We start from the raw sequence: 14,786 nt of genomic DNA on the forward strand, positions 1-14,786 counted from the left end.
GAGCCTGGGCAAGTTCTCTTTGGTTCTCAGCAAATCATGCTGATCGACACTGGTTTGGGGATCAAATTCCGTTCAAACCAACGACAACTAGAGACCATACATCACACTCCGGGAGTTCTGGGGATGTCCAGGCAACTTCTGGAAATGCAAGGTCATCATTTTGCCCAAGTTTACAGCAACGACAGGAATTTCTAAGCCAAGTCAGCTGCATCTCCGCCCAGCACGGCAATCACCTCCTCCCTTCCCCATCGCTCACTGATGGGCTTTGCCGCTCAAAAAAAAAAAGAAAGGGGCTTCCCTGGTGGCGCAGTGGTTGAGAGTCCGCCTGCCGATGCAGGGGACGCGGGTTCGTGCCCCAGTCCGGGAGGATCCCACATGCCGCGGAGCGGCTGGGCCTGTGAGCCATGGCCGCTGAGCCTGCGTGTCCGGAGCCTGTGCTCCGCAACGGGAGAGGCCACGACAGTGAGAGGCCCACGTATCGCAAAAAAAAAAAAAGAAAAAAAGAAAGGCTAAGGTGGAGTGGGGAGGGATGGAGTGGGAGTTTGGGGTTAGCAGATGCAAACGATTACACTTAGAATGGATAAACAACAAGGTCCTACTGTAGAGCACAGGGAGCTATATTCAATATCCTGTGAAAAACCATCATGGAAAAGAATATATACCTGTATCACTGAATCACTTTGCTGTATAGTAGAAATTAACACAGCATTGTAAATCAACTCTACCTCAATGAAATAAATTTAAAATAAAAAATAAAATACAACCACCAAATTGCAAAACAGAAAGAAGGTTGATCTTGAAGAGCCCTTTTATTATCACGAGCAAAGTATCAGAAGGAGAACACGGAAATCGCTGTGCTTTCAGTCGGTCCAAACTGAGGCGATGCTGATACAACATGCAGCTACCCCGCTTGGGGGCGTTCTCTGAAAGCAGCAAAGTTCGGCAGCTTCTGTCCGGGAGCCCAGGGAGTTCAGCCACTGTAGTGGAATCATCACCTCCCCGACCTTTCCCTCCTTGCTCTCAGCCCCACAGGCTCTCAGTGCTGGGTGTGGGAAAGGGCAGATCACACAGGGTTTTGCAAATTTTCAAGGCATGTGCTTTCCTTCGCCTGCCACGGAATCAACCCCTTGCAAAGGACATGCCTCTCCTCATCTCCGGGTCTTCTTTCTCTCCCTTTTTGCACAAAGCAAAACTCTTTTGAGAAAGAGCTCCGTTTGCTCCCAACAAGGCCCCTGCCCCAGGCCAGCCTGGCTCCATCATCAGTCACTCACTGAAATGGTACTGAGAAGAACTTTATGGAGAAGGCGCTCAGGGCCTGGCTTTGCTCCGGGATCAGAGCCAGGAAAGGGGCGGGGCAGTGGGGGAGGATGGAGTCAGGGCGGGAGGGGAGGACAGGGGACCCGAGAGGCGAGGGCAGCTGCACGCTGCAGGGCTGTGACCAGGGAGGCGCCAGGCTTTGGGTAAGTGAGCTGGGCTGGCGGGTCCTGCGGATGGATGGTTTGCGGATGGTGCTGGGACCTGACTTCGATTTGGACGGTACTGCTCTGGCCACCCCGTGAAGAACAGACTAAAACAGCACCATGTGGGGTGGTGACCAAGAGAAGGCGAGGGCCAGAACCCCGGCCCTGTGACGCTGTCACTTGTCCCTTTGGGCCCCTCACAGCCTCCAACCTCTCTCCCTCTTGCAGCTTTCCTGGTGACAAACATGACCGTGTCCCCTGATGGCTGCTCACAGCCTGCCCATCAGCTGCCCAATTCCACCCTCAGAAAGGGGGCCAGAGGGACACGCCCATCCAGAGCCCACACGCTCCCCTCTGGACCACAGTCCAGCTCCCCAGACCCTGGAATGCCCCCGCCTCAAAGCCCCCAAGCTCCCCCGCCAGCTCCTGCACAGGCCCCCTCCCTAGTCTGCCCCCCAGAAGGGCAGGTGACACCCCTGGGGTGTACCCCCTGGACAGGGTGGGCAGCCGAGGAGAGGGCTGTTTGCAGGGCGCCATGGGCAGAACCTGGACGTGAACTCGGGGTGTCTCCACGTGTGCAAGGCCCTGGTGATGAGGCTCAAACCCCAGGTCAGAAGGAAGGACGGCGGGCCCCACGAGGCCAGTGACAATGCACAGCCTTTCACCCACTCCAGGTAGCAGGAGAGACTGGCCTGAAGCCCGGCAGGCAGGAGACAAAGACGGGAATTTCACACCCTGAAATTATAAAGGGGGCCTCCTCTACCCACAGGTAGCATCAGTGCTATTGGTCACCTCCTTGAAATACTCTAGGGGTAGGGCAGGCTGAATAATGTTCCCCAAAGATGTCCACCTCCCGGTCCCTGGGGCCTGTGACTATGTCACCTTACACGACAAAGGGACCCTGCATATGTGATTAAGTTAAGGACGTTGAGATGTGGAAATCATCCAAGTGGACCCAGTGTAATCACAGGGTCCTCATAAGAGGGAGGCAGCAGGTCAGAGAGGAGAGAAGTTGCTAATCGCTGGCTCTGCAGTTAGCAACTTCTAATAACAGGGAGGGGCTGGGAGCAGCCACCAGAAGGTGGGGAAGGCAGGGAAGGGTCTCCCCAAAGCCTTCCGAAAGGCAGGCAGCTCTGCTGACACCTTGATTTTAGCCCGCGTGACTCATTTTGGACCTGACCTCCTGAACTGTGAGAGAACACATTTGTTTTATTTCACGTTGGGACAATTTGTTACAGCAACAGTAACAAACGAATTCACAGAGCTTCTCACCCTCGGTGCCAATGACAATTTCGCCACTTATTTCTTTGCCGTGGAGGCGGTCCTGTGCGACGTAGGAGACTTAACAACACCCCCGGCCTCTGCACACGTGATGCTAATAGCCCGCTCCCCGGTCCCAGCCATCAAAAATGTCTCCAGATGGTCAAATATCTCCTGGGGCCATAGTCACGTACACTGTCCTTCATGCTGAATTTACTCCAATAGACCCTCAGCAAAGCCCCCGGGTGCACCTGGATTCCCAGCCCATCCGCCACTGAATTCACCAAACCCTGACTTTCATTAAACCCAAGCTTTACAGGTAGAGAGTTGAATGAAGCACGGTTTGTGCCTCAGAGAACGTGCAGCCAGCGGTCGAGGCAGCTTCTGAAATGAATAATCACATGGTATCTCACTCCTTTACGGCTGCGTTCTAAACTCATTGCAAATGGTAAAAAGCAGCACGGTCAGGGTTAGCCTTGGCCTTTCCTCCAGAGAGTGTCAGGTGGACACACGGGGGCATCTGACATGCCACCAGCACTGGGTACAGATCTGCCACCTCCTGAGAGCCACACGAGGGGCGTGGTTCCTCTTCAGGGCCAGCAACGAGAGAATGGGGCAACTTCCCTATTACGTGTGAGATGTAATTCACATACCATAACATTCACCCTTTGAAAGTGTCCATTTCAGAGGTGCTGGTACACTCACAAGGCTGTGTAATCATCACCCTAATTCCAGAACATTTTCATCACCCCCGGAAGAAGCCCCGGATCCACTCCCCCCACCAAAGAGTCCCAGCCGACCACTGATCCACGTCCCCTCAGAATTCTAGAAGTTTCCCCCAAACGAGCTACAGATGCGGTTAAACTCACTTCCTGATGCAGGAGGGTGGGTGGGTGCCGCATAGCTCTGTTCCATGCGTGTGAAATACAAAGGCTTAATCTAGGTACTAGGTTGTAGGACTGCAGGGGATGGTTATTTTATTCTTTTATGTTTAAATATTTTTTCCCACTCTGAGAATCCAATAAAATGTTAACACTCAAAAAAAAAAAAAAAGCCAAAGAATTCACTCAGCTTAACTCAGTAACATCAAATCAACCCACCCATTAAATATTGAAGGAGATCCCAGCTCATCAAGAATGCATGAAGCTATCCAGTTACCTGTACCCTGATAAAGCAATTTTCTGACTTAGCTATTCTCTTTATGACAAAGGTCGTTAACCATCTGAAGAAAAGTTTAAAATTCATGAAGTTTGAAAAACCAAAGGTAGACACCTCTGGTCTTCAACATAAGCCCAATTTCCATTCTGGAGCGCTGCCTACCATCTCTTGTTCAGCAGTGTTTAACATTCCTAAGAAATGGAAATGCATAATAGGTTTTACAGGATGGCTTCCAGAAACATTCAAATTTTCTTATTTATTGCCTTGTGTGCCACGGAGAGAGTAAAAGGAGCGCCAAGAGCCCTGAATTTTCATGATTCTGAAACTCAGAAGGAGTTTCAACCACATTCTGCTTTGGAATTCCGCAGCCCCTCCTTCACGCTCACGCTCAGGAAAGCGGAAGTGAAGCCCATCCTACCTTTAGGACCTGTTCTAGGTTCTCCAGCTTGGCTTGGAGTTGGTGTTTCTCCTTCACGGCCAAATCGCGTTCTCTGGTCACTATGGTGAGCGTGTGTTTAAGTCGAGCATACTCTGCTTTCACCTACAAGTAGCAAGGATGGAGAGAAGGGGCTGTTTACAACATGCATAGGAGCTGCGGTGGGTATTTGTCCCCAGCTGTCATTTGTCACCTCCCCTTTTTGGAGACTCTTCCCCTCTGTCATCCTCAGTCATGGACTTCATGGTGGGCCCACTCCTGCTGGGGTGAATACGTGTGACCAAAGGCTGGCCAGTCAGCACACAGCCTCCCTCTTCATCCCGCCCATCCTCGCCACGGCCACAGTGATTGGCTCGGGACTGGGAATGTGACCCAGGTCTGGCCAATCAGTGTAATCCCATGCCCTGGATATGGTGATTGGTTGGGGCAGGGCACAGGACCCAGGCGCGTCCGCGGAGAATGAGATATTGGCCTTGTGTAAGAATCTGGGAAGAGACTCTCTCTTTTGCCCTCTGGACTTGGAGAGTTGAGGACAAAGGCAGGAGCTACAGTGCCATGTGCCATCATGAGGGAAGAACTCAGCTGAGAATAGAGCCAAGAGATGCCGAGGGAGAAGTAGGGTCCTGAGGACATCACTTGAGCACCTAGATCAAGCTGTACCTGAAGCTAATGTTTTCCTTTCCTGTTACTTGGGCCAACAGATTCCCTTGGTTTGCTTGTACCAATTTGAATTGTCTTCTGTCCGTCTGAACTTAAAGTCCTAACAGACAAAATGTTACCCAAATTGTTGAGCCATACTAATTTCTGTTGTCTAAAATTTTCACCCCTGTCTTAAAAGTGGACAAAAGGGGCAACAAGGCTCCACATGGATTAGAACGGTGGGTGTTCCAATAACCTCAGAAATCATGTCCACCCTAAGCCCACAACCCCCAGGACCACGTTTAGAACTTATCTGGGAGGCTCCACTGATTCTCAATCTCTCCTCCAGCTTCTTTGAAACAGATAAGGGCAGCCATTGACGAGAGAAGTTATCTGATTTATTTTCCTCTAGTTTTCATTGTGCAGCATATTTTAACCCAGCCACAGGATTTTAATTTCTTTCCCTCCTCCCCAAACATTACAACATGAATTATGTCTTCAATAACAGACTGTCACAAAGTCATGTTAGTTTTTTTTTTAGCTACAGAAGTCCTGCTTCAAACGCTTTAGGTAGAGTGTTCGTTTCACCTTACAATTTCTGTGGCACAGAAAGAAAGGAAGGCGCCCACTTGGCATTCCTAAATGGAACAGGGTTACATGGAAGCTGTTATTAAGAGGTCGTAGAGGGATCTGATTCACAGAGGTATTTTCACACCATTCTGCTACAGCATGATGTATCAGGCAATGAACGTGGGGAAAAATTCAAATGCTCCCTTGTGAAAATGTCATGACCTATAGGAATTAAGCAGTACCCGCACCTGAACCTCGACACTGGCTCTGCTGAAAAGCCATCACTTCTCATGTTCTGGCTAATCAAGGAAACCAGGCTTGGGACTAGTGTTCGAATACCCCAAGGCCAGTCTCATACAGTAGCCAGCATTAGCTCTCCGGAATAAAAATCAGATCTTGCTGCTTCCTGATGGAAACGTCCCGGGGCTGCCATGGAAATCAGAATAAAATCCAAACTCCTGATGTGGTCCCAGAGTCCTATAGCATCTTGCCCACCCACCTCTCTGATCTGACCCGCAACCATTCACCATGCTCAGCCACCCTGGCCTCTTTTTGTCCCCTGAACAAGCCAAGCTTATTCCCGCCCCAGGGCCTTTGCACGTGCTCTTCCTATTGTGGCACATCCCTACCCAGCTCCCACTCCACTCCCCCGTCTCTGCCAGTCTGGCTCCTTCTCATCAATTACGTCACTCCTCAGACAAGCCCTCGGGTACCAAAATCCTCCCCACCTGTCTGCCTCCTTTCCCCTCACTGCTTTGCCCTGCTTTATTTTCCACGGGCGTTTATCACTATGTGAAATTATCCTGTGAGCTGTTTATGCTTTTCTTGGGGTTTCTCCTCATTAGAATGTAAGCTCCGATGGGAAAGGAGTTTTCTTTTGTGATCCGATTCCCTGTCATCAGAGCGGAGAAGCAGAGTGAACAGCCAAAGTCCACATAAGTCAGGTGTTTCCAAGAGACTCAGACTCACGCGTTGTAGGGAATCCCCCGACTTGGGTTTCAGGCTCCGTTTGCTGACCTCATTTATTTCCGTACATTTAGTTTTTATCCAGTCCCTTATAAGAGCACCGGGCAGTCAGGAATCGCCCTCCCGAGGGCAGTGACCAGGCCTTTGGCCAAGAATAGCCAATCCCCAGCCTGCAGACAGACCACAACCCAGATGTGAATCTGGTAACTGACTGGCAGGCACCAGACCTGCTCTCCCGCAGGGATGCTGCCAACGGTGGTTAGGACAGACGTTAGAGGGTCAGGCCCACCCATAAATCCCGCTTACCCCACATGGAGCTAAAATGCTGTGCTTTTGCCGTGGGAAACACTGTGTTCGCTGTATATAGTAACTTAACAGAAAGCAATACTGTTGGGGGAAAGAAACAAGCTTTATTTGTCTTGAAGACGACGCTTTAAAGGATAGCAGCTGTGGACGAGGAAGAATCTACCAGAGGACTTCTGGGCAGCTAAAAGGCCCCGGAAGTCGTTGGCATTTGCGCTTTAATACATCTAATACACATCACCTCGTGCCAAGAGTGTGGTTTTGCATGTCTTTGACTTAAAATTTTCCATTGTGTCCCCTTTATGTTTATCGGAATGATTAAGGTCACTCCCCTGGTTTGCAACAATGGAAAGAAAGTCTGCTGGTAGGGAGACAAGAGGATAGATTTGGGGAGAGACTGAGGCAGGCTGAATAAAGACCCCACAAGGACGTGCACATCCTAACCCTGGAGCCCGTGAATGTTACCTTACATGGCAAAAATGACTTGGGGGCTTCCCTGGTGGCACAGGGGTTGAGAGTCTGCCTGCCGATGCAGGGGACACGGGTTCGTGCCCCAGTCTGGGAAGATCCCACGTGCCGCGGAGCGGCTGGGCCCGTGAGCCATGGCTGCTGAGCCTGTGCTCCGCGACGGGAGAGGCCACAATAGTGAGAGGCCCATGTAACGCAAAAAAAAAAAAAAAAAAAAAAAAAAAAAAATGACTTGGAAGGGGTGATTAAGATAAGGATCTTGAGATGGGGAGATTGTCCTGGATTATCCTGGTGGGTCCAGTGTAGCAATGGCAAGGGTCCTGATGAGAGGAAGGCGGAGAATCGGGTCAGAAAAGAGAGATTTTAAAGATGCTGTACTGCCGGGTTTGGACAGGGAGGAAGGGGCCACGAGTCCAGGAATGCGGGTGCCTCTAGGAGCTGGAAAAGGTGAGAACGCGATTCTCTCCTGGAGCCTCCAGAAGGAATGAGCCCTGCCGACACCTCGATTCTAGGACTTCTGACACCGACCAGTCTGGTTCCAGTGACTCCACAATTAAGAAAGGAAAAGAAAAAGAAAGTGTTGGAAACATGAGGTTAAATTGGTCTTGGAAATCTCAAAGACTGATCTCTCACATGAAAAAAATACCTGTTTGTGAAAATCTCTGCTCTTTCCCAAGAAATGAAAATTCTCCACTGTCACTGGTCACGTCGCCCTCCAGCTTAGCTCCCTTAACTCGCCCACACCCACCTAAATGGCCCTTAGTAACGCTCCCCATTGCTTTTCGAGGTGTGTCATCTCTTTCCGGCAGGGACCCAGACTGAGACGCCGTGTGACCCCATTCTCCGTGACAGGTCAGCGGGAATCTCTGGGGGGCAATGACGCCACGTGAACACGATGCTTTATAAGAAAGGCTGGGCTGCTCCAGCTGCAGCGAGGATGGGACCCTCAGCAATGCTGCGGTGACCACAAGAGCCGCGGTCCCCGTGGGACGGCGCTGCAGGGGCGCAGGAGCCTGTGTCCCCGACCGTCTCCAGCAGGTGCCTCTGCCCTGGGCTCTGGGAACTTCTGGTCCCATGAGAACAAGAATGCCCCCTAGGTGTTTACGTCACCCAGCCTGGGTCCCTGCTACCTGCAGCTGAAAGAACCGCAGCTGACTCTCGCAGAGAAGGGGACTCTCTCTGATCTGGTAGCAGCCGGTCCTGTCTGGAAACAGGACTGAGGCTCCAAACAAAAAACACTCTAAATGTCGGCTCAACGGGCTTGCAGCGCTGGAGTCTCAGGACCTCACGCCACTGCCCAGCCGGCCTTTCCAGCCCTGCCCGTCCCAGGAGCCTTGGAAGAGAGGCCGATCGGCTCACAAGTCCCTGGTCCCCGGCTGCCCAGTGTCCGGAGCTCAAAGCCGGTCACTTTCATGACCAGAGAACCCCACAGAGCCAAACCTATGTCCTGGCACCTGGACTAGAATATTCTCCTGGGAACTCAGCCAGGTTATCTACTGAAGGAGAAGGAAGTCTCGGACTAGCAGAAAGGATGGGAAGAGATTTTCACTAAGACCTATAAACTCCCCTCCTCCACAAAAAAGAAAAAAAAAGTTCTCAGATGTTCAAGCTTAAAAGCCCAGACAATTCCTCCTAAGGTGGAAAGCTAAGAACAGTGGACCCTTACAAGATTTTGTTTTTTAATAAAGGAAAAATAGATAATGATACTCAGGTGTGCCTGCTGGGCTTTTCCAGCCAAAGGTATGTGGCTCCACGAATCCCAAACGTCCACGTGTGGCATCCGACAGATGCCCAGTCTTCTCAGTAATACGATGAAGAAGAGAGACCACCAGCTAGGGAGTGGCATGACCACTGTTCATACCAGTCATTTGTAACCGAACCCGGAATTCCAGCCAACCTCAGATTTCTGGCCAGCAGGTAAAAAGAGTTCACAGGTCATGAACTTAACACCCCACACAGTACCTGGCTTCAGAACATGGGTACCACCGTGTCCTGCTTGCTGCCCGGGACCTCCCACCACACACAGGCACAGCGGCGCGTTCCTGACTCAGGCACCAGATCCCCGCCACTCGACTCGTCTCTATATCAAAATACAGATTTCGGTGGCAGCCGCAGTAGCACCAGGTGGGAAAGTAGCTTAAAACATTTGGCAACAGTTACTCAGTGAGAAAGTAGCCTGAACCATCAGTTAGCTACCAGAACAGCTGCCCAGTCTGGGGGGTAGGGAGCTTAATGGGCTCCTCTGAACCCAGGCAAGTAAGAAATTTGAAATCAGTTTAAAAAAAAAAAGTTTGGTTTGCAGGCTTCGAGGGCATTGACCCCATCCTTTGCACTGTGTCCTGCATTCCCAGCTCATTTGTTTCCTTCCACAGGGCTGCCTGCCCAGGGGAATTCAATGCAATATTCCAGATAGTCCAATATCCAATTTTGCACCTAAGAGGCAATCCCTTCTGGGCAGGCTTCAGGGAACACACTGACTGCATCCCTTTGCCTCAATAATTAAGAGCTCTGAGCATTACATTTGCTTATTTAATCAAGGCGACTAAAAAGCAGACTGCAAATCCAAGCCCGAATCAGCTGGGGGAACTAGGAATTCCCAGACGTCTTCCAGAGAACCAGGAAGGTTCCTTGTGTTTCTACAGGTCACAGGGGTGGCCCCCCAGTGGATCTGGTGCTGTGGTTGTATGTTTTCAGCAGCAGCACAAACCAGCCTGCCCCTTGCACATCCCCAAGTTACCCTGGTCCCTGAGGGCAGTCTTTTTTTTTTAACATCTTTATTGGAGTATAATTGCTTTACAATGGTGTGTTAGTTTCTGCTTTATAACAAAGTGAATCAGCTATCCATATACATATATCCCCATATCTCCTCCCTCTTGAGAGTCTCTTAAGGCTGAAGGGAGCTCATTTTCTGGGCCTTGAAGCTTTGTTTAAAAGGCCATGGTGGGGCTTCCCTGGTGGCGCAGTGGTTAGGAATCCACCTGCCAATACAGGGGACGCGGGTTTGAGCCCTAGTCCAGGAAGATCCCACATGCCACAGAGCAACTAAGTCCATAAGCCACAACTACTGAAGCCCGCGCTCCTAGAGCCCGAGCGAGCTCCGCAACAAGAGAAGCCACCACAATGAGAAGCCTGCGCACTGCAACGAAGAGTTGCCCCCGCTCGCCGCAACTAGAGAAAGCCCGTGCACAGCAACGAAGACCCAACGTAGCCAAAAATAAATAAATAAATTTATAAAAGGCCATAGTGTGGAGGCAGCAGGGGAACAAGTTTCAAATCTTCAAGTGAAAAAATAATGTCGGATTTGGTGAGAGTTCTATGGGAGCAGGGGTGCCCCTCAGGGTAGCTAGAGAGACCGGTCCGGGAACGAGACGGTGGTGGTACCCACCACCTACCTGGGTCTGCCATCACCAAGCAGGGACCACACTCCAGGTGTAGGAACCCAGCTTAGGAGCAGACAGACGCACACATGGAGTGATCTGAGCGAAAGAGAGAAAGCGAAAAAAAAAAGGAAAAAGAGAAAGAAAGAGAGAAAGCCATCCCAGGATCAACCCTTCCCCTGGCCAGCTTGCCCAGCCCTGTCGTCAGCCCGCCTCTGATGCCGAAACCACCACCATTTTTTTTCATCTTTGTTCCTGTTTAGATAAAAAGACTCTTGGGCTGAGAAGGTCACTAAGCCTCATTATGGATTCACACTTCAGCGTGAGTGAGTTTATCAGAGACTTTCCTGTTTGGAAGGAAAAAGGACAGAGGACACAGGGCCTGGCAGGAATAGGGGGCAAGGGGAACTAAAGGGAGAGTTGGGGGTGTAGAAAAAACACATCTTTTTTTTTAATCGTGGTAAAATACTCATGACATAAAATTTAACGTCTTAACCATTTTTAAGCGTACAGCTCAGTGACATGAAGTACGGTCACATAGTCGTGCAATCATCACCACCAGAACTTTCTCATCTTCCCAAACTGAAACTCTGTCCCCACTGGACACTAACTCCCCATCCCCCGCTCCAGCCCCGGCACCTGTCATCCTGCTTTCTGTCTCTAGGAATCTGACTGCTCTAGGGACTTTATATAAGTGGAATCCTACAGTGTTTGTCCTTCTGTGACTGGCTTTTTTCACTGAGCATAATGTCCTCAAGGTTCACCTGTGTTGCAGCACCGCTGTCAGAACTTCCTTCCTTTAAAGGCTGAGTAATAGTCCATTGTATGTATATACCACCTTCTGTTATCCATTCATTTGTAGATGGACACGGTGGCTTCCACATTTTGGCTATTATGAATAATGCTGCTATGAACAGAGGTGGACAAATACTGCTTCTCAATCCTGCTTTTAATTCTTTTGGGTGCATCTCCAGAAGTGGAGTTGTTGGTTCATGGTGTGACTCCATTTTTAATTTGCTAAGGATCTGCTATCCTGTTCTCAGTAGTCCCTGCACCATTTTACATTCCCACCAACACTTGCTATTTTCTGAAAAGCACAACTTTTGCGGGGGGAGGGGGGGAGAAAAAAAAAAAAAAAGGCCAAACAGGAAGGCAGGAAAATAAGTGTGTAATCAAGAAAGCTCTAATTCTCATAGTAACTGAAATACGCTTTAGTACATCTGTGAAATTAGCGACTCCAAACCACCAACCAATCGTTAACTAATATTTACTCTGAGCACCACTGTGTCCTGTTAGATCAGGTGCTGGGGATACAGTGATGGATATGAAGGCAAAGACCTCTGCTACCTGGGAGGTGACATTCTTACGGGGTGGGGGACAGACACACACATTAGCGAAGACACATGATCGACCAAGTAATAAGAGACACAAGAAGACAAAAGCCAGGTGAAGCCACATGGTTAAAAGGAGGAGGAGGGAGGGACGCAGGTGGGAAGCAGGGAAGGTCTAGCTGAGGACGTGACTCCTAGGCTGACATATGAAGAGCGAGAAGCTGATGGCCATCGGAAAAGAAGGGAGTAGAGCTCTAAGCAGGGCAAGTCATGGCCTGCCCAGGCAGGCTTGGTGGTCAGAGGAGCAAAAAGAAGTTCAGGGCGGACAGAACTTCAGGAATCAGAGGTCGAGAGGCAGGTGACAAGGCTGAGCAAGGTGGTGGCCATGGGGAAGAGCTGCATTCCTATCTGGGGAGGAAGTGTTCTCAGAGGGGCAACGCCGCCTGGCTTGAATCACCAGATCACTCTTGATCCTGCCGGAAAATGACTGTCGGATGTCGGGAAGGGTGGTAAGCAGGCCATTTCAGCATCTGGGCCAGAGAAATGGCGGCCTGCATTGGTGGGACACAGTGGGGATGGGCTGTTCAGAGTGGGGTGCAGGGGTGAGTAAAGGAAGAATCCTGGACGGCTCCCAGCATCTTGGCCTGAGCAGCTGGGCGACGGCCAGGCACTGGGATGAGAAAACTAGGAGAGGCAATGGTTTGGGGATTGGACATGGGAAGTTTTGCTCTGGCCCCGATGTGACCGAACAGACGTCTAAGTAGGGATACCTAGCAGACGGCAAACGAGACATTTCCCAAGTGCTTCGTGCAGTGGCCACATGGTGAAATATAAGAGGCGGGACCCAGGGTCCCGGCCACCCTCCTTTGGGTGGCCTGCAGTGAGTCTCCCTCTTCGCCTTCCCCAGGTCCCTGCCTGACAGCCCCCCTCCCGGTGGCCCGTCAATAGTGGCTGTCGGTTACCTTGTCCAGCTGCCGGGCCCTTGCGGGAAGGCCTGCATGATGGGGTCTCAGGCGATGGTCTCCCTGGGCAGCATCCTTCAGTGCATTTTCCTAGAACAAAAGGAAAGGGCATGGTGAGATGAAGCCCCAACCTCCAGAGACACGTGGAACACAGTGGTGAAAGGTTCTGATTTGAAATTAGACGTGGGTTGGGTGTGGTTCTGCGATTCACAAGCCTCGTGGTATTGGACCGGTTTCTTCTCTTCTTTCCGAGCCATGAGTTTCCTACTCTATAAAACGGGAGGAATGATACTTTACGATGATGTTACAAGCAGACGATAAAATAATACCTATAAAGCCTGTAGTGAAGTGTGAGAAGATAATTGACATCCGATACACGGTGTGCTGACCTGCATTACACGTTTGTGTCCTAAAGCGGCAACAGAACTGCTCTCCAACTGGAGTTTATCTCAAGCTTTGACCCGCCCCCTCTCCTCACAAACACTGCTCCAAACACATTGCCATAATAAACGGTAGATAACTGTCTTGCTCCAAAAGAAGATAAAAATCTACGAGGACTGTGGATGGCTGGAACACGTGTGGTGGTGGAACTCCCAGGACCCGCCAGACTCTGAGTCCAGAAATGGGCAGAGAGAATGAGGACCCCAATTTTTCTTGCTACGCAGGACTGGAAGCGTCCCACTTGAGGCTAGAGACCTGAGCAAAGGTCACCACCTGACCCGAGACTGAGGTCAAGTCCCCAACCCCAGAGCTCTAGCTCACATAAGGGAATTCCCTGGAGAGGCAGAGGGACCAGACCCCCCCCCCCCCCCGGCTCAGTGATATCACCTGTGCAGGAAAGCTGAGCTACCAGTAGTAAAACTGGGAGCGTCCACAGGGTGGGATAGGACTACAAAGAAGTAAGGTGAGCACAGAAAGAGATAGACCGGGGGTAAAAATGTCCCATGAAGGTGAGTCTGAAAATAGAAACTCCAAAACACAGAAAGAAAACTCACACTACTAAAGAGATTTAACAAAATTGGTAACCGGGGTGAACTGACTCCAGAAGAAATGAAAATGACAAAGCAGCCTGGCAATGACATCAGTGAGCAAAGTTGAGGGTCCTTGCAAAGATAAAGGAAGGGATGACGTCCATTCAGAAAGCATAAGGAAGCAGCAACAGGGACGATTAGTGGCCCACCGTGGAAGGTGACGGCAACGGCCACCAGTAGTCAGGTCTGCGGTTTTCTTGTTTGCTTGCAAACACGTGTGTTCTCTGCTCACCTCCTAGGTGAGTTACTATCTGGGGAGCACCCGCGTCTGAACTGACCTGGGAATCTCTTCTGCAATACTTTGAGAGGTCTGGATTTGGACTCATTCACACCCACGACAGGAAAGGGGCAGGAATCACACGGTTTTGAACACCTCCCACAGGAAGAAAGGCTCCTCCTGGCTGTTTTCAGGTCCCGTATTTCAGTCAAGCCCCCTTCCCCTCGGCCACCGTCATTAAGATCTCCTCCTCTCCATGGCACCTCCCCGGTTTCCATGGTGATGAAGCACACGGAAGCAATCTCCACGCGCCTCACCCGCGGGGTCTGGTTCTGGAAAACAATGATCCCCAACCTGTGGGAAAGTGCCTCCCTCCTCTGAGATGTCCCCAGCGGCATAAATTCATGGTTGTCTTTCTTAAATCAAGCAGTTACAGTGGAGTCCCCTGCCAGCTCCCTGAAGAACCTGGAGACATTCTGAGATGTGCCACGTGTGAGAGTCACCAGCAGTCACAGGGATGGGTGCACTGATCCAGACACCTGACTCCTGGACTTGGAGGGCTTGGATGCCCCAAGGTGAACTACGGTGGCCGTGTCTCAGGGAGTTAC

At 50.7% G+C, this 14,786-nt stretch overlaps 1 protein-coding gene across 2 annotated transcripts in view; it reads right to left on the reverse strand.

Moving 5' to 3' along the window:
- The window catches only part of RIMBP2 (RIMS binding protein 2), a 139,287-nt gene extending 126,282 nt beyond the window's left edge, over positions 1-13,005 (reverse strand). For both annotated transcript variants that reach the window (XM_032603398.1, XM_032603399.1), the window contains exons 1-2: positions 12,931-13,005; positions 4,297-4,419 (exon numbers count right to left, since the gene is read on the reverse strand). The gene's annotated coding sequence lies outside the window, so the exon portion shown is untranslated. The remainder of the gene's footprint in view (positions 1-4,296; positions 4,420-12,930) is intronic.
- Positions 13,006-14,786: the final 1,781 nt, after the last annotated feature.

Source organism: Phocoena sinus, chromosome 14 (assembly GCF_008692025.1).
Source record: "Phocoena sinus isolate mPhoSin1 chromosome 14, mPhoSin1.pri, whole genome shotgun sequence".
Lineage (NCBI taxonomy): Eukaryota > Metazoa > Chordata > Mammalia > Artiodactyla > Phocoenidae > Phocoena > Phocoena sinus.